Source organism: Salvia miltiorrhiza, unplaced genomic scaffold (genome assembly GCF_028751815.1).
Source record: "Salvia miltiorrhiza cultivar Shanhuang (shh) unplaced genomic scaffold, IMPLAD_Smil_shh original_scaffold_441:::fragment_1, whole genome shotgun sequence".
Classification (NCBI taxonomy): Eukaryota; Viridiplantae; Streptophyta; class Magnoliopsida; order Lamiales; family Lamiaceae; genus Salvia; species Salvia miltiorrhiza.
Genome location: NW_026651548.1, coordinates 357,988 through 384,745, shown reverse-complemented (window position 1 = coordinate 384,745; position 26,758 = coordinate 357,988). Strand labels below are relative to the sequence as shown.

At 39.0% G+C, this 26,758-nt stretch overlaps 4 long non-coding RNA genes across 4 annotated transcripts; 2 read left to right on the top strand and 2 right to left on the bottom strand.

Annotated features, from left to right (window-relative positions):
• Window positions 1–1,569: 1,569 nt before the first annotated feature.
• Window positions 1,570–2,669, top strand: LOC131004609 (uncharacterized). Its single transcript, XR_009095077.1, has 2 exons — window positions 1,570–1,750; window positions 2,383–2,669. It is a non-coding gene; the product is annotated as an uncharacterized LOC131004609 (long non-coding RNA).
• Window positions 2,670–6,178: 3,509 nt separating this feature from the next.
• LOC131004608 (uncharacterized) lies at window positions 6,179–7,460 on the top strand. Its single transcript, XR_009095076.1, has 2 exons — window positions 6,179–6,272; window positions 6,385–7,460. It is a non-coding gene; the product is annotated as an uncharacterized LOC131004608 (long non-coding RNA).
• An 8,387-nt stretch (window positions 7,461–15,847) lies between these two features.
• On the bottom strand, window positions 15,848–16,795 carry LOC131004607 (uncharacterized). The gene is made up of 2 exons (XR_009095075.1): window positions 16,727–16,795; window positions 15,848–16,121 (listed from the first exon to the last, which is right to left on the bottom strand). It is a non-coding gene; the product is annotated as an uncharacterized LOC131004607 (long non-coding RNA).
• Window positions 16,796–25,646: 8,851 nt separating this feature from the next.
• On the bottom strand, window positions 25,647–26,532 carry LOC131004606 (uncharacterized). The gene is made up of 2 exons (XR_009095074.1): window positions 26,464–26,532; window positions 25,647–25,858 (listed from the first exon to the last, which is right to left on the bottom strand). It is a non-coding gene; the product is annotated as an uncharacterized LOC131004606 (long non-coding RNA).
• Between the last annotated feature and the right edge of the window lie 226 nt (window positions 26,533–26,758).

The following is a 26,758-nucleotide window of genomic DNA, read 5'->3' as shown; positions in this document are numbered from 1 at the left end:
CCTCTGCATCCATAAGTATACCATATCCAAGCTCTCCTTTACTCAATTCATACAAATTATTTTTCTGAGCCAAGTTGAGACAGAAAGCAATTCATTCTCCTCACAAATCAAGCAATCGAACCATTTCAGCAATCGAACCATTTCAGATTTCAACGGCTCAACTCAAAGCCCTTCCTCAAACTAGTAGAACACTCAGGCATAACATCAAGAACAAGCTCAGCCTTTCCTATCAAGGTTTTTCTTCCATTCATAGCAGTAAACACACACATATACAGAAACTAATCCAGAGAATCCTTATAAAAGTTTCACTTCCAAATTCTACTCTATAAATTGTAATGTTTCCTTTCGTTCATTCACAGAGAAACACATATGCATACATTCATTTATATATATATACAAACTCATATATGTGTTTAAGCAAACATATCAAATGTTTTACAATGATTAAAATCGAAATGAATAAAAGAGAAGAAGAAGAATGCTATATGTTTGTTGGGTGTGTGAGCCGAGTCTGGGGAGTGATACGGCGGTCGGCGGCGGCTCATCGCTGTTGTCCGTCCGGCGCAGCAGAGCGATAGGGAGGTGGCGGCGCCCTCGCCGTTGCCAAGGAGGGAGGCGGACGAAGGGTGGTGTCTGGGCGTGAGCTCATAGTTGGTGTGTGCGTGAGATGATAGGGAGAGAGATGAAATGGGGGTGGACGGCGGCTGGACAGCGGGGCTGTTCAGTGGAGGGAGGCAGGGCACGGCGGCTGTGCCGCTGCTGCCCGGCCACGGTTGGAGAGAAGGAGGTGGGCTGGTCGGAGCTGGGTTTAGCAGAGGGAGGCCAGAGCTCGGCGGCCATGGCTGCTGTTGCTCGGCCACGGACGGAGGGAGAGATGGGAGTCGCGGTCGGCGGTAGCTTCCTGCTGCGGCCGCCGGAAGAGGATGTGCGGTGGTTTTGAAGGAACCGTGAGAGAGTGATTTGGGGAGAAGAAGAAATGAGAGTGAAGGTGTGTGTGCGTGAGGTGTTCGGCAGATGGGGGGGGGGAAAAAGAGGTGGAATGTTGGGCTAGGGCTTGGGGGTGTTGGGCTTTGGGGATGGGTTTGAAATTTCGAATTGGGCTTGAGCATATGGGTCGAAACATATTAAAGGTTGGGCTTTGCTTTTCTTTGGGTTGGGCCGAGTTTTGCATTGTTTTAAATTTCAGTTGGGCTCTTTAATTGGGCCGAGTTTTGTTTATATTTCAGTTGGGCCAATGTTTTTATTTAATGCTTTGGGCCTTTAATTTATTCATTGGGCTGTGCAGCTTCTCCATTTAATTGGACTGCACTATTTTAAATTAATTAGACTTATTAAGTTTGATTAATTATTTTAATTTGCATAATAATATCATATTATTATTATGTGAATATTTTAAGTTATTACTTATTATATGCTAAGCATGACATGAAATTGCATTATATTTTGCAATAAAAGTATTTATGATTTAATTGGTTTTATTTATAATTCCAATTATTAAAGAAAGATGAGTAAGAATATTGTTAGTGTTCTTAACTCAAGAGAAATGTTTTCAATTATTTATTCATTAAATTTTGAAAACCCGGCTAAGTGAATCATAGAATATTAAGCACTACACCATGACTTAAGATTAGAATTCAAGAAGACCTATTGAGAATAGATTTCTTGTAGGCTTTGTGATGACCAGGAGGATTAGCGCTACTTTTCCAAGACAGGTTTATATGTGTATGATCTTCAGGCTTTGCCTATCCAGGTGGGCTTACTTTCCAAATGTACAAAGTATGATTGAGTTATTAAGCTCTAAATGTTTCAATGAAATGCAAATTGTTTATTTAATGTAATGAAAACTGTTTATCCAATAAAATGTTTATGTGCACTCTGCTCTGTTTAAGGCTCGCAATTCATGGATCGATCGAGGTTCTCTTATGGCCTAACACGTTATTTGAGAATTGTGTACACTTGTTAGTTGTTTCGGTGGGTTGATCTCCATCGGGCACTAATTCATGTAAGAGGCGTTATAAGGGTGCTTGGCTGGATGTGTTCCGGAGCATGTATCATGTAAGGCCTGCCTGGGTAGCGTCCCGAGGTCAATTCAACTTGTCTGAGTTACGTCCTCAGGGCAAGTGCAATGGGAAAAATGGATCCGTCGGTGGCTAAAAGGTCCGGGATCACAGCGAGTAACAGAAAGGGAGTGTGACATGTGCGCACAAATGAAAGAAAATGTTTTAACATGCTTAGAAGTACTTCTTTCAATTTAAAACCTTCTAAGTCATGTCAAGTATGATTGGATAAACTGTCTTTAAGAAAATAATGAAATGTTTATGAAAATGCATGCCCACTAAGTACATTAGTACTTAGCCCAAAAATACTTTCAAATGTTTTCAGGTTGGCTGGCCGGTGCTGACGGGACGGAGCTGAGGCTAGAGATAAATTCCTATGTTAGACTTCCGCTATAGCAATTACTCATATCAGTCTTTTGTTTTCCCAACTTAAGATCTTCATGTTAAATTTCAAATGATATATCTGACCGAGCTTAGACTCTTCACTACTTAATTTATGCCAATGAATGTCGGTTGTCAGAAGCATGAAACAAAACTTGTGATCCAAAGGGGCATAGCCCGACTTTCTATCCTATTTCGGGTTTTTACAAGGTTGTTCCTTGTTTATTTCTATGAATTAGTTGCACCTCGATTATATTTATTCATTCAAGAATTGGGGTGTGACACAACCACACATCTCATAAAGTGGTGGAACCCTTTGTCCACTACATCAAAATCATCAACAATTTTATTAAATCCCGTGCCCAACCAAAGTAGTCTAGTTTTGGCGGACGGAGGGACTAGTATTTTCTATATTAGTAATCCTTAATTGAATATTTTTATCAAGGAGTTCTTCTTCGATTTTGAGATAAGGTAATTCTTCTTGTAGAGTTTTAATATGAAATTCTTTTCTTTGAATAGAATTTATTTGAAAAATATAGTGTTGTTGAAGTAGAGATATTTCTCTTTCTTTAATAGGTTTTATGAATTTAAAGGAGATAGAATTCCCTAAAATATTAGTGGTGATTCCTGTTCCGTTCACTTCGAAAGGATAAAGGATAGTAAGAAATGGGTTTCCAAGAATTATATCTTGATTGAGATCTTTGACTAATATGAATGGAGTTTTAAAACAATATCCTTCGTTGCATATATGAGCATTAGAAAGTTTATATTTTATATTAAGAGGAGTGGCATTTGCTGCAGTTAATTTTTCATTTGTTTTTTCATAATATTTGGAAGGAATAAGTCCTTCTCTAATACAATTCTGATATGCTCCACTATCAATTAAACAAGTAATATTAATTTTGAAATCATCTATAACTAAAGTGATAACCGAATACCATTTCTGAAAAGATATTTGCTCAATATTGAGTATAGAAGAGTCAAAATTATCAATAGTGTGATGTTCTGATGATTCAGAAATATCTTCTTGATTATCTTTGAGAAGGGATATTCTTGTTTCTAATTCGAGATCTTTTATATGTAAATTGTTGATTTCTTTATTAAGTATATTAACTTGTTGTTTTAAAAGATTATTTTCCATTTATAGATCATTAGTATTAATACTTTTATTGTAAATAGATGAAGAAGGAGTCTTTTCAAATAATTTTGAAATACTAAAGGGTTCAATAGATTGGATAATTTTATCTTCCTTAGGAATTTCTTCTTTCAAAATTATTTCTCTGAGTCTGTTTAAATATTTTTGTTTATCTTCTTGGTCAGGGATCTTTTCTATAAGGTCAAAAAGTAATTCTTTTTCATTTTTATTTTTTGTAATAACATTAATATTAAGAGGACAAAATCCATTACAAGGATCTTCATCTTCTTCTGACTCATCACTATCAAATATTTGATTTATGAAATTGTTTTCAGGATCAGTTGAGGAATTTTCATTCGAATATTCTTGATCTTCATCAGATGATATTTTTTCTGAAATTAATAGAGATGAGATTTTATTCTTAAGATCTTCATTGTCGAAAAATATTTCATCAATTTTGCTTTTGAGAGGACAGACGTCTGTTTTATGTCCTTGTTTATGACATTTCCAACAAGTAATTTTTGTTTTTTCAAATTCTTTAAAAGGTTTTTGTTTAGAAAAATTTCTGGATTTATTGAAAGGTTTTCTGAAGTATTTTCTTTTATGGGGTTTATATTCAGTGTTTTTTGAAAATCTTTTCTCTTTTTGTTTAAGTTTTGAGGATGGAGCTTGAATCTTTTGTAGACCAAAAGACTCACAAAAAGTCCCTATTTCTTTTTTGAATCTATTCTTTTCAGAACCATATTTGGATTGTATTTTAAGTTTTGTGCAAAGTAAAAGACTGTCACGACCGGCCTTAATTAAGGATAATTAATCCGGGAAAACCATGACTGGGGAAGGGAAATTAAGAAGCGGGTTTAGAAAGGGGCGCATAAAAGAATACTCAAAGAGTTTGAATACGCGTGAAATATTCCTTAAAAAGGAAAAAGGCATAGTTCGCATAAAAAGGGTACTAAAAAAAAAACTTGTATACGCGTTATATTCCTTAAAAGGAAAAAGGCATCGTTAGGGCTTGGCTAAAACATTATCAGAGTTTGCAACGGAAGGTGTAACTAAAATAATCAGTGTTTACAGCGGAATGCATAACTGAGATACATGTATGAAGACATGTATCCTTTCTGAGCCTACTTTAAGTTCGACAAAAACTCCACTCAGCAACAACACTTCATCGCCCATCACAACTCAACCTGCACAAACATAAACATCGAAGGGCTAAGTACAAGAGTACTTAGTGGGCAGTTGCCAAGCATATAACATAACATCATTAACAATTTCACAATATCGCATAAGAGGCATGAGTTTCTTTCATATCATTTGCTCATTAAACATTTCCAAATTCTTAAATAGTATAAGGGCATTCTTCATCATCAATCTTCATTAACAAACATCGTGTCGTGGAGAAGGCCTTCCCCAACGAACACGGGCATCGCGCCGTGAAGGGGAGCCTCCCTCAGCGGTCACGGCATCGTACTATTGAGGGAGGCCTCCCCCAATAGACGCTGTAACACTGGCATACTGGCATCGCGCCGCGAGAGAGGCCTCTCTCAGCGGACACGGGCATCGCGCCGTGAGGAAGGCTCTCCTCAGCGGACACGGCATCGTACTGTTGAGGGAGGCCTCCCCCAACAGACGCTGTCATCAAACATAGGCATAAACTTATCAGCGTAAAACATTCAAGCGTAAATAAGCGTAATCAAGCGTAAATCATTTAGCGTAAAGCATAATAAAGCATACCACACTTGAAGATCCAATTTGCATTTTAAAGCATAACACATGCATAGCATTTTATTTACGCGTAAGAAATTGCCCACCTGATAGCAAGGTTTTGCTAAGGTACTCTAACTCCTTGTGTAGTTCTTACTCTTGCGCTTGACCTTAATCACGATAATATAAAATAAGACATTGCCTCGAGGAAAATTCTCAATTAATGAGAAAGCGTAAAATAAATATGCATGACTCTCTTATGCATGATTTATTATTCCGGCTTAATAATCAGGGAATTTCTATTGTTAATCCAGGCTATCGGATTTAAACAAAAGCTAAGTCTCGTCTCATGATTCCGGGTAATTAACTAAAATTAATCCGTTCTCTTCAGGGTGTTCTAATCCGTCGATTAAATAAATCCCGCTCCTCGTAGTCGATAGAAAATAATTAAATAAATACTTCAACTTATTCGCCTTATAACCTCAAAAACTCAATCGGCTTAATAAATGGAAGAAAGTACTGTTGTGAGTTTAATTAATTAAAAGGCTCGACATAAGGCAGCCTAATAATTAATTAAGTAAAAGTGGGCCTGAATAATTTTATAAAAGGCCCAATTGAAATGAAGTAATAGAGGCCCATCTGAATAAAATAAATAAGGCCCAACTGAAATAATTTATTGGCTCAAGTAATTAAATAAATCTTGGCCCAAATGATTAAATCATGAATAGTTGGGCTCAAATAAATAAATCATGTAAGGCCCAGCTAAATAAAATATATCGGCCCAAACTAAAATAAAAGAAAGCCCAAATGATAAAAAAAACAAAAGGCCCAAAAGCTCTACTTCTCCTCCCCCTCTCGGTTATCTCTCTCTCAACTCCCAAACCAGTCGCTCGTCCTCCTTCTTCTCTCTCTCGCTGAAAATCCAATCGAGCTCTCTCTCTCGATTCACGGCTCCGACGAGGTTGCCGGCGTCGCCGCCGCCTAAGCCCGGCAAGGTCGTGCCTCCTCCCTTCCCTCTCTTCTTTTCTTACCCCTTTTCCCGTCTCTCTCTCTTTTTTTAAAACTGAACTCTAATAATCTCTCTCCTCTCCTCCCAATTTCCGACAGAAAAAGAAAAAGGCAGCGGCTTGCCGCCGAGCCGTCGCCGGCCGTGAGCAGCCCCCGGCTGTTCTCACCCACTTCTATTCCGGCGAGTAGCAGCGAAAGCCGCCGCCGATCCCTGTGTTCACGGCTCAGCAGCCTCACAATCTCAGCCCTCTCCTCGCCGATCGACTGCAACGAAGGTCGCCACCTTCGACGGCCTCCTCCAACAACTCACACATCCCGACTCACAACAACAACGACAACAGCTTCATCTCAACACTCACGCCCACACACAATGCATAGATACTCCCTTTTCTTTTCTTTAACCAATTTGTGATAATTCTAAAATGTAGTAGAAAGAACATTTTATGGAACTCATTTATCAGAAAAAGAACAAGGTATGCGTGCTGATTTCTGTGACATAATATGTGTGCGTATCCTCTGTGAATTGTGCAGTCCTAGTTAGTGTTGATTATGTACATGAACATGTCATCGGTGATGGTTTTCTTTATAAAATGAATGACTGATTTTGAGTGTATGTGTGAGTTGGTTTACCTCTTATGAAAATAAGTTGATTTCTCCAGGAGTAAGTTGCTGTAAATTGATGTTGGCTGCTGTGGTGTTTGAATCAGTGGATAGAAACTGAAATAAATTGCTTATTTGCTTAACAATTGCAGGATGAACTTAATCAAAGGAGAAGAAAGCATTGAAGCCAAGCATTACCTTGAGAGCTTCGGCTGAAACGAACTGGAATTGATCCTCTGAACTGTTGGATGAAAATGAAATGAGAGTGAATATTGCATTTGTTGGGTGGGGAGCAAGTGGTGGTGGAGTTGATAATTAAAGGTTTGGAGATATTGGAGATAGTGGTGGTGGTTGGCTGAGGGAGGAAAGCAAAAGGTTGGAGTGGTGTTGGTGGAGTAAATACGTGTACATCATTAGCAAAAGATGGAAATAAAAATTTTATCTAAACTTTAATTGATTGAAGAGCTTTTGCTTTTGTAATATACTAGACGATTTTCCCCAAGCTGGGAACTAGACTGTAATCTGTGAACTGTAAATAAATACTGGCTTCGATTTTAAATCATCGCATTTCTGTATCCGTTTAGTATCTGCTTCCTTGTTTCCAATATTGAAAAATTATAATATAACTTAAATTAAATCTGTAGATTTAATCTGCGTTGCAGTCGGAATAATTCCTCGACTTCTAGTAAATAATAGAAATAATATTTCTATCGCATATAAATTAATAACTTGACTTTGCTAAGTCAGTTATTAAACTGGATAATAAATTATTGAATGACTCAATAATCCTCGTCGCGTTTTTCTCATACTTTATAAAAGTATAAAGCTAAAATAATAACTCCGTTTCTGATAAAAAAAATCAGGACCATAAACTGGATTTATTTATAAAAATTTGCATTTACTAGTTTTAATCATAAATAAAAAAGCGGGCTACTACAAAGACCTTCTTTTTTAATAAAAGCAAAAAGTTGACCGTAAGTAATAGTAGTGAAATTGTCACGACCGGACCTAATTAAGGATAATTAAGTCGGGGAAACCGTGACTAATGGAGGGAGATTAGAAGCGAGGTAGAAAGGGGAATAATCAAACAAGAAAGGATCGCATTTCATCATTGTTAACAACATGGATATTTATAATATAACGGAGTTTTAGTCGTATAGACTCAAATAACTAGTAAGTTCAGATAACTCTGACTTAGCCAAAATAACATAAAACTTCTGAGTACGCAGCGGAATAAGGTTCTGATTACATGTATGAAGACATGTAACCCTAGAGTCTTTCATAGCATATAATATTGCGACAAAAGAGGATTCCACTCGTCACTTCATCACCATCGTCTACTGCTCAACCTGCACATTTAGAAATACATGCAGGGCTGAGTACAAAGGTACTCAGTGGGCACATATGCCTACTATGAAATATAACATGCTTCGTAAAAATTTAAATTGTCATGCCATCATAAACAGTACATCAAGGGGTTTTTCGCTAAAAAGGCCCAAGCTTACTAAATTCAGTTGTGATTCTTAAAGTTCGACTGATCAGTCTAAGTTCTCTTGTATTTTATCATATCTGAAGCTTGTGTGCCGGAGAGGTGGCCACCTCTCACGGTCACTTGACCGGCCAACCCGCTAGATGACTCACGGTCACTGGTGTACACTAGCCCTGGCAGGATAGCTATCAACTGCTCAGGACCCGAATTCGATTACATAACTGGCAAAGCCACATCAGATAGATATCATACCAAACATTGAAACATTTATGGCAAGACAACAGTTGAAATAATTTTCAGTTCAATGATTTTGCAATGAAATAACTGTTCAAACATAACATTAAACTCATTTGATATATATATGAAAGTAATGCCCACCTGATAGCAAAGCTTTGCTACATATTAGTGACTCCTTGACGAGCTCTTATTCTTGCGCTCGACCTTTAATCCGAGAAAATAACGTAAGACTTTAAATCGAGGGAAAATTCTCAATTAAATGAGAATGCGTAATTTAACTATGCATGAATCTCGTATGCATGAACTATTATTCTGAGATAATAATCAGGGAATTTCTATTGTTAATCCAGATTATCGGATTTAAACAAAAGCTAAGTCTCGTCTCATGAAGCCGGATAATTAACAAAAATCAATCCAATCTCTTAGGGTGTTCTAATCCGCCAATTAAATAAATCTCGCTCGCTATAGCTGAATAAAAGGCAGTTAAACTGAACATTCGACATATGATCACGTAAGAATTAATCAGGCTTAACGAATATGAATGGAAATAATAATATAATTTCAAATAATTAAAAGGCTCAACATAAGGCAGCCTAATAATTAATTAAGTAGAAGTGGGCTTGAATAATTAACATGAGAGGCCCAATTGAAATAATTCATCGGCTCAAGTAATTAAATAAATCTTGGCCCAATAAATAAATAATTTGATTAGCTGGGCTCAATTAAATAAATCAAACGAGGCCCAACGAAGATAATATAACAGCCCAATAAAATAGATGGGCTTCAATTTAAATAAATTCGGCCCAAAGAAATAATGTAATAGAGGCCCATCTGAGTAAAATAAATAAGGCCCAACTGAAATAATATAACAAAGGCCCAATGAATTAAACTAAAGCCCAATTAAAATAGAATGCAGTTGGGCTTTCATTAGTAAACTCGGCCCAAAGAGACACAATAAAGGCCTACATGAAAATAAATACAACAAGGCCCAAAGAAAATAAATAAAAGGCCCAATTTTCGGCCCAAATATTAAATAAAGCCCATACAAATCAAAACAACAAATAAAGTCAAAGCCCATTTCTCTCTCTCTCACTATCGGTCTCTCTCTCTTCACCAAAACAGACGACCCCCCTTTTTTTTTTCTTCTCAAAGCAGACGCCCTTCTCTCTCTATTTCTCCCTCTCGCTCCGCCTCTAACCGGCCTCAGCCGAGGCGCCTGCCGCCGCAGCTCCGGAGCCCGTCGAGGTCGACGCTTCGCCGCTTCTCCTCGTCAACGTCAATCCCTCAACGTCCTTCTTATCCTCTCCAAAACAGAGCTGTCACTCTCCCCTCCCAATTTAGAAATCGCCGCCGTCGCCGCTGCCCATGGAAGGACGGCGAACGGTCGCCGGTCGTTGCTCTGCCTGACTCGGACACTCCCTTCGCCCATCTCCTCTCGGCTTCAAACGTTCATCTCTCCCTCGAATCTATTGAAGGAACGAAGAAGAAGCCCTAATTTCTCCATCATCTGAATCTGCCACCTCCACTTTCGAAATCCGGCGAACGGCCGTTGTCGGTGAGTGAGGCCGCCCCTCCTTCGTCTGTCGACCTCTCCTCTCTGAACTCAGTTCTGGTCGAGCACTAGTCCCCTCAGCCCACTCTCAATCTCGTCGTTGCTGCTGCGTTCCTCCAGTGAGCAGGTAAAAGTTCGACGCCTCCGTCGATTCCCCGAGCCCCGACGCCGCTGCTGCTACTGGAAGGCCGACTTCGCCGTGCCGCTGCACTCCAGAATCGGCGAGATTCGCCGCTGAGGTCGGGAGTCTTCTACCCTTCACCGCTCGACGCCGCCGCCTGGGAGCGCCGCCAGCCGCTGTTGTTAACAGCAAGAGTCCGGCAGTCGCCTCTTCCGGAGCCGCCGTCGCCGTGAGTCGCAGAGCTCCGACAGTCCAGTACCACTCATCCTAAAGCTAAGTTCTCTAGTCTCGTTTGTTTTCGTTTACGCGATTGGTGTCGAGGAGTATGCATATTGATTCAGTTGAGTGAGAAAAGTCAGTGCTAACATCTAACAGTGTGAGGATGTCATAGCTAAAATTGTCCGATCACGAGCTAGGGTGTATCCTTTCTTATTAAACTGTGGAGCCTATTTTCATGTGTATACTGATCATACTTGGATGGAGAATATGCATTATAGGACATAGCATATTGAGCTCAGTAAATACCTCGAATGTGATCGAATTGATTGCTTGTTGTTGAATCGAATGAAGTGTGAAATAACTGAAATGAATTTGAAGGTGCTGTTGTTTTAATAAATGCAGGTGAATAAAGGAGGAATTGGGGAAAATTTAGCCAAGACTTACCTCCTTTGAAGTTGGCAGCAGTTTTACAAACTCTATCTCTTTCCTTCAAATTTTCTGGTTTCTGGTGTCAAAGGAAATGAGTGAAGGGAGTTTACTGACTGAAATGTTAAAGGACATGGAGGGAGTAAGTGGGAAGTTTGGTGGAGTGGAGAGCTAAGTGGAGGATGAAGGAATTATTGGCGTTGTAATGGTGGCAAAATGAAGTGGAGTTGGTGGCAAAATGATGTGGGGAGCAAAGGTAGTGGAAAGAAAAAGAAAGAAGAAAAAAATATATAGTATAGGATTAATGATGTATTTTCTATGTCTCGGTGATTCTGTAACTGTAAAGTGGATCGCGTGCTCATATCTGCTTGGTACTGTTTATTTAAATAAATCTCGATTTCGACATGTGATATCTCGCTAAAATCGATAAGTTATAAAATGAATCTAAATTAAATCCGTAGATTTAATTCGTTTGTTTTTTTAATATTTAAATTAAATCCGCAGATTTAATTAACTCACGAGTCAGAAATAATCCACGACTTGAGTAAAAATAAAATCTAATTCCATCTCGCTTAAAAATAATAACGTGACTTTGCTAAGTCAGTTATAACTCTGAAATAATATCATTGACTGCTTTAATAATATGAATTCAGGATCATAAGCTGAATTCATATCAGGATAATAACCGTTTTCATTTACTGATGAACAAAAATAAACACTCATTACTGGATTTAAAATATATAAAAGAGCGGGTCACTACATACTACCCCTCTTAACAAAAATTTCGTCCCGAAATTTGCATATTTCTTCTAAAACAGTTCGGGGTATTTCTCCTTCATTTTGTCTTCAAGCTCCCACGTGGCTTCCTCTTGTCCGTGGTGTCTCCATAAGACTTTCACTGATGTGATTGCCTTATTCCTGAGTTGTTGTACTTTTCGATCTAGAATGGCCTCTGGTCTCTCTTCATAGCTCAAGTCTGGGCAAAGGATCATCTCTTCTTGGTGGATTATGTGCTTTGGATCGAAAACGTATTTTCTGAGTTGTGATACGTGGAAAACATTGTGAACGTTTCCAAAGCTTGGCGGTAACGCCAACCTATAGGCTACTGGGCCTATTCTCTCCAAAATCTCATAAGGTCCTACGAATCGGGGCCTAAGTTTTCCCTTGACACCAAACCTAGTTATCCCCTTGGTAGGAGATACCTTTAGGAAGACCTTGTCTCCTATTTCAAACTGTAATTCGGTTCGGCGTGCATCAGCGTAAGATTTCTGTCTATCTTGCGCCTCCTTTATTCGCCCTCTGATTTGGCGGACTATCTCAACCATCTCATTGACCATGTCTGGTCCTAAAACTTTTCTCTCACCCACTTCATCCCAATAAAGCGGTGATCTACATTTTCTTCCATATAATGCCTCATATGGTGCCATATCGATAGTCGCCTGGTAACTGTTATTATAGGCAAATTCAATCAACGGCAGCACTGCTTCCCAACTTCCACCCCTGTCTAACACCACTGTTCTCAACATATCTTCGAGGGTCTGAATTGTCCTTTCAGACTGCCCATCTGTCTGCGGGTGGAAGGCGGTGCTGAAATTTAACCTCGTGCCTAACTCTTTCTGTAAGCTTGTCCAAAATCTAGATGTGAATTTTGAGTCTCGGTCTGAAGTGATTGACAAGGGTACACCGTGTAAGCGTACAATCTCTCGAACATATAACTTAGCTAACTTGTCTGACCCATGTGTGATCGGTATTGGTATAAAATGAGCACATTTTGTAAGTCGATCCACTATTACCCAAATGGCAGTGTTTCCTTTCTTTGTTTTGGGCAAACTGGTCACAAAATCCATTGCTATGTGCTCCCACTTCCATTCTGGGATTTCCAACGGTTGTAGTTTTCCATATGGCCTTTGGTGTAAGGCCTTCACCTGTTGGCATGCCAGGCATTTCTCCACAAATGACGCTATGTCTCTCTTCATGCCTTCCCACCAAAAGTGTTTCTTTAGGTCCTGATACATCTTAGTTTTCCCTGGGTGGGCAGTATAAGGGGTATCGTGAGCCTCACTCATGATTTGATCGTTAAGCTCATCATCGTGGGGAATGCATATTCTTCCCTCAAAGAGGATAGCATTATCTGCTGCTTCTTGATAATTCTTGACTCCTCCTTTCCTTACTGCTTCCCGTAGTTTCTCCATTTTCTCGTCTTTTCTTTGTGCTTCTACAATCATCTTTCTCAAGCTAGGTATTGTTGCAACAACGCTTGCTATCGTCCCTGGTGGTTTAACCACTTCTATGCTCATTTTTCCAAACTCTTTGATGAGCTCATTCTTTTGGGTGACGAGACATCCCAACCTAGATTGAGTTTTACGGCTCAATGCATCAGCTACTACATTGGCCTTACCCGGGTGGTAGTTAATACCGCAATCATAATCCTTCACTAGTTCGAGCCATCTCCTTTGTCTCATATTAAGGTCCTTTTGCTCGAAAAAGTATTTCAGGCTTTTGTGGTCTGTGAATATCTCACACCTAACTCCATATAGGTGGTGTCTCCAAATCTTCAGCGCATGCACCACTGCAGCTAACTCCAGATCATGAGTCGGGTAATTCAGTTCATGTGGCCTAAGCTGTCGTGACGCATATGCTATCACTCTTCCTTCTTGCATCAGCACACAACCAAGTCCATTTTTGGACGCGTCTGTGTAGATCACATATTCCTTGTCAGCTGCTGGGACGGCTAACACTGGTGCCGTAGTCAACTTTTCCTTGAGTTCTTGGAAGCTCTTCTCGCACTCCTCTGTCCAAGAAAATTTTATTCCCTTCCTGAGTAGTTGCGTCATTGGCCTTGCAATTTTGGAAAATCCTTCCATAAACCTCCGATAGTAACCTGCCAATCCTAAGAAACTTCTTATCTCATTAGGGTTAGTAGGCGATCTCCATTCGCGCACCGCTTGCACTTTCTCAGGGTCCACTTTAATCCCTTCTGATGACACAATATGTCCTAAAAACGTGACTTCGCTGAGCCAAAACTCGCACTTGCTGAATTTGGCATAAAGGCGCTCCGTCCTCAACGTTTCTAGGACAATTCTCAGATGTTCCTCATGGTCTTTCTCGTTCTTCGAGTAGATCAGAATGTCATCTATGAATACCAAGACAAATTTGTCTAAGTACGGATGGAATACTCGATTCATGAGGTCCATGAACACAGCTGGCGCATTGGTTAGCCCGAATGGCACAACTACAAATTCGTAGTGACCATACCTAGTTCGAAATGCTGTCTTAGGTACGTCTTCTGGTCGAATCTTCAGCTGGTGATAACCAGACCGCAAATCAATCTTTGAGAACACGCTTGCTCCCTTGAGCTGGTCGAAGAGGTCATCTATCCTTGGTAAAGGATATTTGTTCTTCAGTGTCACTTTGTTCAGTTCCCTATAGTCTATGCACATTCGCAATGTGCCATCCTTTTTCTTCATGAAAAGTACGGGTGCACCCCAAGGTGATACACTTGGTCTAATGAATCCAAGTTCCAAAAGTTCTTGCAGTTGTATCTTGAGTTCTTCCAACTCTTTAGGAGCCATTCGGTATGGTGCCTTCGAAATGGGAGCTGCCCCGGGCTCCAAATCAATGGTAAACTCAATTGGTCTGTCCGGTGGTGGCCCTGGCAGAATCTCTGGAAATACATCTGAAAAGTCCCGTACAATTGCTACATCTTCTATGCTCCTTTCAGTTCCCAGTTCTCCGTGCAAGTATACGAGGTAAGCTGGGTATCCCTTATTCATCATTTTCGTTGCTTGGAGGGCGGAGATGATCATCTTTCTTCTTCCCATACTAATTCCGTGGAAATGTGACGGCTCCCTTCCTGGGGATCGGAAGAATATCCGTCTTTTGTTACAAAGGATGGTGGCATAGTTCTCGGCTAGCCAGTCCATTCCTAGGATTATGTCCACATCTCCCATCGGTATAACATACGAGCTGTTCACTACAATCTTGAGTGACCCTATGTTCAGTTCTAGGTTCAAGCACACATGGTCTACTGTCGTCATCCCTCCTATAGGTGATGATATACTCAACTCCTGGTCAGCTCTTTCCATTTTAAGTTTTAAGGTGTCGACACATGTACTTGAAATGAAAGTATGCGATGCGCCCGTATCAAATAGAAGTACAACAGGAGTATTGAGTAGCATGCCCATACCTGCCAGGTTTCCCTGGTTGTTCTCGGGCTGCTTCTGCCTCATAGCATAAGCTCTAGCATGACGAGGCTTTTCATGTTGTTTCTGTTGTCGCTGCTGTTGTTGGTGGCCTGTTGCTGATACTGTTGTTGAGGTTGTGGTTGGTACGGTAGCTGTTGGTGCTGCTGTGGCTGCTGATACTGTGGTTGCTGCCTTGGGTATGGTTGGGGCAAAGCTTGGATTGCTCGCAGATGTGGAGCCTGGATAGGTGGGTTTGGTCTTGAACCCGTTCCATGTTGCTTATTCGGGCACCGGTTTGCATAGTGCCCCTTCTGGTTACAGATATAACAACTATCACTGCCGGCATTACAGATTCCCACATGATTTTTGTTACATTTGGGGCAATGTGGGGCTCTCTGTTGGTTATTTCCCATCTGTTTCGGTGCACTCTGGCCTCCATAGCCCTGTGACTGGAAGACCCGTCCCTGCCATGGCCTCTTCTCGCCTTGGTTCGGTTTACTGTTGTCCCATCTCCTTTTTCCGTTAAAATTCTGATTATGATTTTGATCCTGTGGAGGTGCTGGCGCAGGTACAATTGCAAGTCTTTCTCCAGGCATGGCTGCCTCAATGTCTAACTGTCACAGCCCGCCCTAACTAGGGATAGTTAGGCCGAGTGATCCACAACTAGGGATGGGGTTAAAGAAGAAGGGGAAGAAAAGGGGCGTCATTTATAGCCGTAAAACTTACTCATCTTAATAAAACTCGTCATTTTTATTCATTAATACTCAATTGAAAACAGTCTATGAAAGACAGCATAAAACTTAATTAATATCATTAATCAAGTTATACATCATATGAAACCATTCTCTTAAAACTCAAAGTATGACATAACATACTATAACATCAACAACATCTTGCAGCGGAAAGTAGCTAGACATATGTATGAAGACATATTCTAGACAGGTTAACTATTTATTAACAACCCTGGAGACTCCGCTCATTGCAGCACCATCATCACATCAGCTCAACCTACACATTTAGAAAACATATGCAGGGCTGAGTACAAAAGCACTCAGTGGGCACGTATGCCTAGGTATAAAAATACATGCTTCAAAACTGTAAATTGTCATGCCATCATAAACAGTACAGCAAGGGAGTTTTTCGCTAAAAAGGCCCAAGCTTACTAAGTTCATTTGTGATTCTTAAAGTTCGTCTGATCAGACTAAGTTCTTTTGTAATCTATCATATCTGAAACTGTGTGCCGGAGAGGTGGCCACCTCTCACGGTCACTTGACCGGCCAACCCGCTAGATGACTCACGGTCACTGGTGTACACTAGTCCTGGCAGGATAGCTATCAACTGCTCAGGACCCGAATTCGATTGCATCATTGGCAAAGCCAAAGCAGATAGATATCATACTAAAATTTAAACATTTTATGGCAAGACAATACTTGAAATAACTTTAACTCAAATATTTTGTAACGAAATAACTTGCTCAAATGTAACATTAAACTCATTTGATAGATATATATAAAACTGAAATTAACAGTCAAATCATCTCATGCATTCATTCGTATAAGAGGCCTACGACACGCAGGGGATCTCTATATACGTATAGTAAAAGTAATGCCCACCTCGTTGTGTCTCTGTATCAATGAGTAACGTCACTCTCTCCCTCAAGTCGTTACTTCCCAAAAGGACCTTCATCGTTATGAAGAATTGGTGAGAAGTTATAAAAGAAACCTCGATTAATAATCTAATCTCTTTTATGAAACATTAGTATCTCTAATGTTCATCTCTCTTGATTGTTAATCAATATAACAATTATTATCTCTCGTCATTACTCATTAATTATAACATCCTTATGTTATAATTAGCAGCGCTTCAATTAAAAGAAATATTTAACACATCGAAAAGTCCACTTTCTTAGCAGATCTATTCGCTCTCATCTCGTCTAATTAACCGATTAGAAAGTTAAACTTTCCATTAGGCATGTATTTGAGTCACGGGTCAACAAGAATTGACTATGCTCAAATTCTAATTTCACTAAAAATTTCGGCATGACCTATTCATATATAATGTCAGCCACGAGATTTCAACGCGTGAATCTCACTACGTGAACTCGTCTCTCGACTCAAAACTTAACATCTTGACATCTTTTCAACGCAAACCAAACAATTCAAAATCATCAAAACTCTTTATCAGTAAACTATCATTTATACTCGACACCAATTGTTCGAGTGTCAGATACCAACATTTATGTGCGTTAATCATAACTCTCACAACTCACACCATTTAGTCATATCGTATCATCCATCAAAACAAATATAATCAAGTTGTTTTCTAGAAAGTTTTGCTGTTTTTGTGTCATCTTTAAAAATTCATAACAACCAACTCAATAATCATAAACTCTCATATCAATTGATCTCAAAAACTTCATGAAGTGTAGTTCACTCTAAAAATGGTAGTTAACCAAAAAGGTTAAAGGTTTTTGGAGATATTGCTCTTTTAGTGCAGGCTGTCAAAGATTGACAGTTTCTGCCAATTTTGTTTAGGCCATTAGAAACCAAGGCAAACCTTAATAAAATTCCATCAAATTTAATCAGCCAAAACTAAAGGTATCCTTGAAGATTTGGTTAAAATTTCACAAGAGAAAACGTTCATATGATCTGCCAAATAAACAATGAAACTCATACACTTTTACTGTTGGAAAAATATGACAGCAGAACAGGGCATTTTTGAAATAATAAACTGCTCTGTTTCAGAGGTCATAAAAATCGAAATCTTATGTTTTTAGAAAAGTATTGAAGTATAGTTTCGTTTAAAAAAAACGGTGATGCAAAATCCTTCATGGATTAATAGATATAAACGTTTTTGTGAAGTCTACCAATAGTTGACAGATTCTGTCAAGGATTTTTCAAAATATCTTTAAAATAGCAAACATCATCCAAAAGACATGAAATTTTGCAGAAACGAAATACACATATCATAGATAAACATACTAAAATTTCAGAGCCATCAAGCAATGAAAACTCATCGAAACATAAGCTTGAAACTGCTGTAAAATTTTGACAGAATTCCAGTTTTAATTTCGTTCAACAATTATCATCCATAAATTGTAAATCAATTAGCATGCTCATGTGATATCGTAGAACACATATACGCAATAATATTCATTATGCAACGTCTCAAACTTCACGAATTTAAATAATCATACTCTAAAAATTTATACAATTTTCGTGCTTGGAAAAATACGAATTTAATATATATCGATTCTAGCATACCCCTAAGCACAAATATCAAGTCAAAACGATCAAACAAAAATCGAAAGACAAGCTAATATGTGAAAAACGGGGCTGCCCTCATGGGTTTCATAGCTACGGTTCGTTCCGTTCTTACTCCCTTCATTAAACATGCTCAACATCTACCCAAGAACAACATACTAAAATTTCACGACGATCCGACGTCGTTTCAAAATAAAGTCGAGAATCGACGTTTTTCGACGTCGACGAAAATCGAAAAGAAAACCATCAAAACGTAGGTAGAGATGTTACCTACTTAAATACGTGATCGAAAAGATGATCGGGGCTCGTCTCGGCACTCAAATCGGAGGTCAAAAGCTCCAACTCCTCAACAATGGTGTTATGCGTGAGTTTAGTGTGTGTTTTAGGTGTTGTGTGTGTGAGTTAAAAGTGTTTGGCTGAAACAAACGTGTAATATGTGTGAGTGAGTGAGTTTGGGCGGTTGGGGGGGTGGTTAGGGGTAGGGTAGGTTAGATATTTAGGATATTAACCCGTTAGTCGTTAAATATCTCGTTTCATCTCGTTTTAACGACTAACTACCCATATTATTCGTTACTCGCCCTCTCAACCTCTACTCACTTTCATTACACTCGTAATTCTATATAAATATAGAAAATACAAGCTCGTTCTCGAAATTCTGATAAACGAGCTCGGTTCGTTTATCGAGAAATCCCGGTTTACTATTCACTCATCGTCCAAAAATAAAAACTTTCATTATTGGACTCGTATCGAAAAACTAAGAATATTTCTCGACGAGTTGCACGTAAGATTTTGAAAGTCGACAAAAAGACGAAATAGCCGTATTTTACTATTCATCGTCAAAAAGTCAAAAATTTCAAAAACGTCTTAACGGACTCAGATTTCACTTCCGAGTTCACCGTTCTCATTCAAATAATTATCTAGAATTATTTGAATACTCAAACTCAAATACGGATATAAAATCCCACATCATTCTCACATCATCAAAAGAACATCTCAACATCTTTAAAATAATAAGAAAACTTCATATAACTCCTCATCTGTTTACAAAGTAAATCAAACAAGGGATCTAAACCCTAATTACTCAAACTTAAGCAATTAAACACGTCATCAAAAGCCCGGGTATTACATACCTTCCCCCTTAAAATAAATTTCGTCCCGAAATTTGTACCTCTTGTAAATGTTTCAGGTACTTCTCTCACATCTTATCCTCAAGCTCTCTTTCCACTTCTTTGTAACTATCATATCTCCATTGGACCTTATCCAATGCAATCGACTTATTACTCAATTGCCGAATTTTATGATCTAGCATCATCTGAGGTCTCTCTTCATAACTAAAGTCTGGTTCTAAGATCATTTCTTCTTAGTAAACCTCATGGTTTGGGTCGAAAATATATCTTCTCAAATATGACACGTGAAACACGTTATGCACGTTTCCAAAGCTAGGTGGCAAAGCCAACCTGTACGCTATTGGACCTATCTTTTGCTGTATCTCGTAAGGACTTATAACTCTGGGTCTAAGCTGTCCTTTAACTCCAAATCTATTCATCCCCTTTGAGGGTGAAACCTTCAAGAAAACTTTGTCTCCTATCTCGAAACTTTGTCTCACATCTTATAGGCAAACTCAATTAGTGGCAACACATTCTCCCAATGTACTCCTCTATCAAGGATAGTAGTTCTTATCATATCTTCTATCGTCTGCTATGCTAAAATTCATCCTTGTACCCAACTCTTTTTGTAACTCATCCAAAAACGTGATGTAATATTTTTTTTTTTGATCTCTCTCTGAGGTGATCTACATCGGTACTCAAAGCAATCTTATAATCTCACGAACGTACAATTGTGCTAACTTATCTGGTCTATACGCGATTAGGATCGGTATGTAATGGGCAGATTTTGTTAGTCGATCTACAATCACCCAAATTGTTGTATTTCCTCTTTGACTTTTGGGTAAAGTTGTCACAAAATCCATCTCTATGTGATCCCATTTCCACTTGGGAATCTCCAACGGTTTTAACTTCCCATAGGGTCGTTGGTGTAATGCTTTCACTTGCTGACAAGCTAAGCATCGTTCTACAAACGAAGCTATGTCTCATTTCATTCCGTCCCACAAAAATCTATTTTTCACAACCTGATACATCTTTGTGCCTCCTGGGTGGGCGGTGTAAGGCGTGTCATGAGTCTCACTCATGATCGTATTCTTAAGTTCATCATCGCGGGGAATGCATCTTCTCCCCTCAAATAAGATAGCATTGTCTGATGTTTTTTTTTTTTTTTGTAACTCTTGAGATCTCCTGCTCTTATCCTTTCTCGTAACTTGTTCATTGTCTCATCTTTCCTTGTGCTTCAATCACCATTTTCCTCAAACTAGGCATCGTCGCAACAATACTCGCTATCGTCTCTGGTGGTTTTATCATCTCTATCCTCATGTTGTCAAAGTCCTTTATAAGCTCATCCTCTCTCGTGAGAAGACATCCTAACTTTGACGAGACCTTTCGGCTCAATGCATCGGCTACTACATTGGCCTTGCCAGGGTGATAATTAATGTCGCAGTTAATATCCTTTACTAATTCGAGCCATCTCCTTTGCCTCATGTTAATATCCTTATGCTCGAAAAAGTATTTCAAAGTTTTGTGGTTCGTGAAAATCTCACATCTAACTCCGTAGAGATGATGTCTCCAAATTTTCAGGGCATGCACAACGGCTGCAAGCTCTAAATCATGCGTTGGATAATTTATCTCGTGGGGTCTAAGTTGTCGTGATGCATAGACTATAACTCTTCCTTCTTGCATCAAAACACATCCTAGCCCACTCTCTAACGCATCTGCGTAGATGGTATACTCTTTATCCATTTCTAGGACTATCAGCACTGGTGCTGTAGTCAATTTCCTTTAAGCTCTTAAAAACTCTCTTTACACTCCTCTTTCCAATTGTACTTAACTTCTTTTCTCGGTCTTGCTATCATGGAAAATCCTTTAATAAACCTCTGATAGTATCCTGCTAAACCTAAAAAGTTGCGAATCTCGTTAGGCATAGTTGGTGATCTCCACTCATGTACAACTTGTACCTTGACGGGGTCAACTTTAATTCTTTCGGATGATACAATATGTCCTAGAAAAGTTACTTCGTTCAACCAAAACTCGCACTTGGTGAATTTGGCAAAAAGCTTCTCAACTCTTAGCGTTTCCAACATCGTTCTCAAATGTTTTGGCGCTCCTGCTCATTCTTCGAATAGATGAGAATATCATCTATGAAAACTAGGATAAATTTATCCAGTTATTGATGGAACACTCGATTCATGTGATCCATGAAAACTACTGGTGCCTTCGTCAAACCGAATGGCATAACTATGAACTCATAGTGCTCATACCTCATTTGAAAAGTTGTCTTAGGTGTATCCTCCTGTCAAAATTTGAACTAGTGGTATTATGATCTCAAGTCAACTTTCAAGAAAAACTCGCTCCTCGTAATTGATCAAACAAGTCATCTATCCTCGGCAAAGGATATTTGTTCTTGAGTGTCAATTTATTCAGCTCTCGATAATCTATGCACATTCTCAACGTGTCATCCTTCTTTTTTGACAAAAAAAGACTGGTGCTCCCCACGGGGATACACTACGTCTAATAAAACCTAACTCGAGCAATTCTTGTAGCTGAATCTTCAGCTCTTGTAGCTCCTTAGGCGCCATTCTATAGGGTGCCTTCGACACTAGTGCTGATCCAGGTTCTAGGTCGATAGTGAACTCCAACTATCTTGTTGGTGGCAATCCTGGTAAGACCTCGGGAAATACATCTCTATATTCCCTTACCACTACTACATCCTCAAAGTTTTTACTTGATTCTCCTTCATCATTCAAGTAAACTAGGTAAGCTTGTGCTCCTTTCTTCTTTACCAATTTCGACGCCTGAAGTGCCGAAATGATTGGAATTCTCTTCTTTCTATCAATGTCGTGAAAACATGTCTGTTCCTTCCCAGGTGGTTGGAAAGTTATTTGTCTCTTCTTACAATCAATCGGGGCAAAGTTCTCTGCTAACCAGTCCATCCTTAGAATAATGTCTACGTTCCACATAGGCATTAAGTGCAAGGTTCCTATTTTCATCTTTAGTGATCCTAACTCAAACTCTAATTTAGAAATCATGTGAGAAACTGTAGTAGCTCTTCCTACAGGAGTGATTACTCTCAACTTGGGACTAGCTCGTTTTGGTTCGAGTTTGAAGGTAACATGCTTCAAACACTTAAAGAATGCGAGGCTCCTGTATTAAACAGGATTCTAACTGATGCATCCAATAACTTGCCCAATACTACCTTAAAGTCCTGCCTTGAACCGGCACATAAAACTCAGACATCTCATCATCAGTATCCATCTTCTGATGAGCAAATCGGGATAGCTCACAGAATTCTCGGTTATACTCTACAACCGATTTCTTTCCTTGCATCAAACTTCGATAGTCAGCCTCTTGCTGCTTACTGTACTCCTTGGTACATATTTCTCAAGAGTAGCCTTGAATTGTTCTCAGGTGTAGTTTACCAGTTGCTTGGGTGTTAAAGTCTTCTGACGTGCCTCTCACTAGTCTTATACATCAAAAGAATCTACTAGGATAACTCAAAAGTTGTAAGGGTTCAACACTAGAACGACATCAAAACAAATTGTTCAAGAGACTCAAATGAATGACCAGAGGGTAGAATGAAGTAACTACCAGGTCGAACAAAAATGACCTAGAGTAAGAACCCATCTGGCTTTTCAACCGAAAGTTGAAACACATGGGTTTATAAACCCAAAACACGTCTACTGATATTTGGATCATGCGGACTGGCCAGGTCCAACATAATCACTCCCCAGTCACACGGGATATACTATCCCGAACTTGGAAATTCTGTGTCTTCTAAACCCTCAACATACTATACATAACAAAACTTAAGTTCACACCAGCAAGCTAAAAGCTTAAACTCAGGGTCCTATGTTCTAGACTCTTGTTTCGAAAGTTCAATATTTTTCGACTCTCCTCTCATGTTGCGGTGGTGGTGGCGGAGTATTATCCCGCCTATCCTTCACATCACACTCTTGATGACATCTTTGAGGCATTTTTGAAATCACAAAAGGAAAACTCAACTCGACCAACGCTCTAAGCATCCTCAAAACTCAAGTTCAATTTACTAACTCAACTTTAAGGAAACCCTCACGGTCACCTTAACATTCATCTGTAAGGCAATAAGCACTCACGAAATGCTAACAAAAAGACCACTCTGGTCAACCTAATATATCCATCAGTAGAATGCCTCTTTTTAGAGGGCTTACATAAAGGGGTTATTTAAACCCTACAAAAACCATAGTATCTATCGTAATGTCCCTTCTAAATCGACACCATTAATAGTACTATGTCTCGGTCTGGACCTCCTACGGTAATTGCTACCAGTTAACTCATCTAGTTGCTACTTTAGCACACTAGGAACATCCATCTATTTAACATCAGTAGGGTACTAAATTCGCATGCTTATCTATCATCATGTCAAAATCTCAAGTACCAGTATCTCCTAAGTAAGTTATATACATCGCAATGTAATTGCAACTAATCAAAAACGAGGGTGTACCGCGCATACTCTCAAGATCATCCTTAGCTCTAGCCTACATCGACTTCTCTTCTCATCCTCATCAACTCTAGCCCTCCTCGGCTACTTCTCGTCCTCATTATCGTTTATCATTTTATCATCTTTGGTAACTGATACTCAAGGATCGACTCGATATCTACTACACTCTTCTAGAGTCCCTGGTAGAAAACAGGCATCCGGTCAGTAGATCCGCATAGAAAATCTGGGTATCTGTAACAAATCCCATCTCCTGTGGGTCCAATGCTCAAGACGACATGTCCCATCATATTGAGTGGCTTTCTTCCTTGCTCAATCCTACCACTCAATTGGTAGCACGGGGACTAGGTGCACGATGCCATCCAGTCTAGTAACAACCATAAGGCTTTCATCCTTTCATAGTCTATGAACATGTGTTTGAAAATCTGCTAGGGTATCTCTGTACCACATACTGTACGCCTCGTCCTCGTATCCGATCTTTCCTGAGTTCGATCTCACAACAGTCCACTTTCGTGCAGTGCCAACAGTCCTGGCCAACCTATAAGGAGAACTTAAAGGTGACTCTAGGAACTAACTCTACTTGGCTCCAGCAACAGAAATAAACAAAACATAACTTAGCAAAACTCATATTAAGTAGTACTGTTATCTTAAAACTCAAGCTCAAAACATCTAAATTCTCATCTCGTCCCGTCTTTACTTAGTAGGGAATCTCTCTAAACAATGATATTAGATCCCTTAATCTAAATCATCGTGACTCAGTAAGACAACTCAACAATTCTCTCTCAAAGCCATCTCCAAAGACTATGGCTCATGATACCTCCTCAAGTACCATTAAGGTTGCGTGAGCAAAACTCGCGTCACAAAATAACTCAACATATCGTACAATATCTCATTGCAGCATGCTAATAACTCATCATTAATCATGCTATTATACTCAAGCTCATAACTCAAACTCATAACTCAAACCAACAAGTACTTAAAGCAATTGCTAATTCTCTCAAGCTTTAGCTCTAAGTTCTCATTTCATCCTTCTACTTAGTAAAAAAAATCTCTCTTAACAATGACATTAGATTCCTTCATCTAAATCATCGTGACTTATCACAACTGCTCAAACAATTCTCATCACAAAACATCTCAAATACATCACATCATAACTCATAATTATGCATCCTCAATCATATAACATCATATGATATAAACGCTCTCATGATTCATCATGTAACATCAACATATGCTCTTACAACATAATAACTCATTATTAATCATGTTGTCATCCTCAAACTCAAACTATGCACCTTTAAAGTGTAACATCATAACTCATCATATAACCTCAACATCATGCTCTTCAAAATTTAACGTCAAATAAACTTTGAAATTTTACATACCTCGTTGAGCCTGGTGTGATGGTGCGCTGAGCTCACGGTTGTTAATAACTATTAGTCTAGTGACTCATTCTAGACTAAACTCAAGACTTCTAATTCAGAGCTTTCCTTCGCTCTGATACCACTCTGTCACAGCCCGCCCTAACTAGGGATAGTTAGGCCGAGTGATCCACAACTAGGGATGGGGTTAAAGAAGAAGGGGAAGAAAAGGGGCGTCATTTATAGCCGTAAAACTTACTCATCTTAATAAAACTCGTCATTTTTATTCATTAATACTCAATTGAAAATAGTCTATGAAAGACAGCATAAAACTTAATTAATATCATTAATCAAGTTATACATCATATGAAACCATTCTCTTAAAACTCAAAGTATGACATAACATACTATAACATCAACAACATCTTGCAGCGGAAAGTAGCTAGACATATGTATGAAGACATATTCTAGACAGGTTAACTATTTATTAACAACCCTGGAGACTCCGCTCATTGCAGCACCATCATCACATCAGCTCAACCTGCACATTTAGAAAACATATGCAGGGCTGAGTACAAAAGCACTCAGTGGGCACGTATGCCTAGGTATAAAAATACATGCTTCAAAACTGTAAATTGTCATGCCATCATAAACAGTACAGCAAGGGAGTTTTTCGCTAAAAAGGCCCAAGCTTACTAAGTTCATTTGTGATTCTTAAAGTTCGTCTGATCAGACTAAGTTCTTTTGTAATCTATCATATCTGAAACTGTGTGCCGGAGAGGTGGCCACCTCTCACGGTCACTTGACCGGCCAACCCGCTAGATGACTCACGGTCACTGGTGTACACTAGTCCTGGCAGGATAGCTATCAACTGCTCAGGACCCGAATTCGATTGCATCATTGGCAAAGCCAAAGCAGATAGATATCATACTAAAATTTAAACATTTTATGGCAAGACAATACTTGAAATAACTTTAACTCAAATATTTTGTAACGAAATAACTTGCTCAAATGTAACATTAAACTCATTTGATAGATATATATAAAACTGAAATTAACAGTCAAATCATCTCATGCATTCATTCGTATAAGAGGCCTACGACACGCAGGGGATCTCTATATACGTATAGTAAAAGTAATGCCCACCTCGTTGTGTCTCTGTATCAATGAGTAACGTCACTCTCTCCCTCAAGTCGTTACTTCCCAAAAGGACCTTCATCGTTATGAAGAATTGGTGAGAAGTTATAAAAGAAACCTCGATTAATAATCTAATCTCTTTTATGAAACATTAGTATCTCTAATGTTCATCTCTCTTGATTGTTAATCAATATAACAATTATTATCTCTCGTCATTACTCATTAATTATAACATCCTTATGTTATAATTAGCAGCGCTTCAATTAAAAGAAATATTTAACACATCGAAAAGTCCACTTTCTTA